Source organism: Otolemur garnettii, unplaced genomic scaffold (assembly GCF_000181295.1).
Source record: "Otolemur garnettii isolate 467f Iridium unplaced genomic scaffold, OtoGar3 scaffold00018, whole genome shotgun sequence".
NCBI lineage: Eukaryota > Metazoa > Chordata > Mammalia > Primates > Galagidae > Otolemur > Otolemur garnettii.
Genome location: NW_003852413.1, coordinates 26123897 through 26125765, shown reverse-complemented (window position 1 = coordinate 26125765; position 1869 = coordinate 26123897).

Sequence of the window (1869 nt, the reverse complement as noted above, 5' to 3'; positions counted from 1 at the left end):
CAACCTCCAACTCCTGGGCTCAAGCGAGTCTCCTGCCTCAGCCTCCCAAGTAGCTGGGACCACAGGCGCCTGCCACAACGCCCGGCCATTTTTTTGGTTGCAGCCGTCATTGTTGTTTGGGCGGGCCCGGGCTGGGGATTCGAACCCACCACCTTAGGTGTATGTGGCTGGCGCCTTAGCCGCTTGAGCCACAGGCGCCGAGCCCCTCTGCTTTTTCATTTTGCCACTCCTCCCCTACAGCTTTGTAAAATTATTAATCTGTTCTTGAACTTGTGAGCTCAGGTTCAAAATTTGAAATCTTTTTTCAATTTTTTTTCATTTATTTGTATTTATGTTATTATTATTATATTGTTGGGAAATCATTGAGGGTACAAAGAGCCAGGTTACACTGCTTGCATTTTCTGGGTAAAGTCCCTTTAATAATAATGTCCTGTCCCCAAAAGGTGTGTCACACACCGTGGCCCCATTTTTATTTTTATTTATTTATTTATTTGAGACAGGGTCTCACTTTGTAGCCCTCAGGAGAGTGCTTTGGCTTCACAGCTCACAACAACCTCAAACTCTTGGGCTCAAGTGATTCTCTTGCCTCAGTCTCCTGAGTAGCTGGGGCGACTGGTGCCCTCCACAACACCCGGCTAGTTTTAGAGACAGGGGTTTCGCTCTGGTTCAGGCTGTCTTGAACCTGTGAGCTCAGACAATCCACCCGCCTTGGCCTCCCAGAGGTGCTAGGATTACAGGCCACCGTGAGCCACCGTGCCTGGCCTAAATCTTCTCTTTCTTTCTTTCTTTTCTTTTTGAGACAGTCTCGAGCTGTCACCCTGGGTACAGTGCTATGGCATCATAGCTCACAGCAACCTCCAACTCGGGCTCAAGTGATCCTTTTGCCTCAGGTTTTCCTTTTTTAGTAGAGATGGGGGTCTCCCTTTTGCTCAGGCTGGTCTTGAACTCATGAGCTCAAGCAATCCACCCACCTCAGCCTCTCAAAGTGTTAGGATTATAGGCATGAGCCACCCCACCTGGCCAATCTTTTCTTTTCTTTTTTAAAAAGAGTCTTTCTCTGTTGCCCAGGATAAAGTGCAGTGGTCTCAGCCTAGCTCACAGCAACCTCAGCCTCATGGGTTCAAGCGATCCTCCTGCCTCAGCTCTCCAGTAGCTGGGACTATATGCACCTGCCACCACGCCCATCTAATTTTTCTATTTTTGGTAGAGATGGGAGTCTTGCTCTGTCTGGTCTTGAGCTCCTGAGCTCAAGGGATCTTCATGCCTCTGCCTCCCTAAGTGCTGGGATTACAGGTGTGAACCACTTCACCAGCCCCAAGAAAGTCTTAAAAGTGAATTAAAAACATTGCAAAAAAAATTTTTTTTAGAGACAGAGTTTCACTTTTTTGCCCTCGGTAGAGTGCTGTGACGTCACAGCTCACAGCAACCTCCAGCTCTTGGGCTTAGGCGATTCTCTTGCCTTAGCCTCCCAAGTAGCTAGGACTACAGATGCCCACCACAATGCCTGGTTTTTTGTTTGTTTTTTATTTGCGTTTTTTTTTTTGGGCTGGGGCCGGATTTGAACCTGCCACCTCCAGTATATGGAGCTGGCGCCCTACATCTTGATCCACAGGTGCCACCCCTTCGCCTGGTATTTTTGTTTGCAGTTTGGCCGGAGCCGGGTTCGAACCCGCCACTCTTGTTATATGGAGCTGGTGCCCTACTCACTGAGCCACAGGCACCACCCAACATTGCAAAATTTTATTGTATAGAGAGGCATGCTGCTTTCTCAGTTTGAAACAAGTTTTCTGATGCATTTGGGAGCTATTCCTTGCCTGTTTTCTTCTAATGCTTTTGCCTTAATTTTCTTTTTCTTTTTTTTTTTTTTTT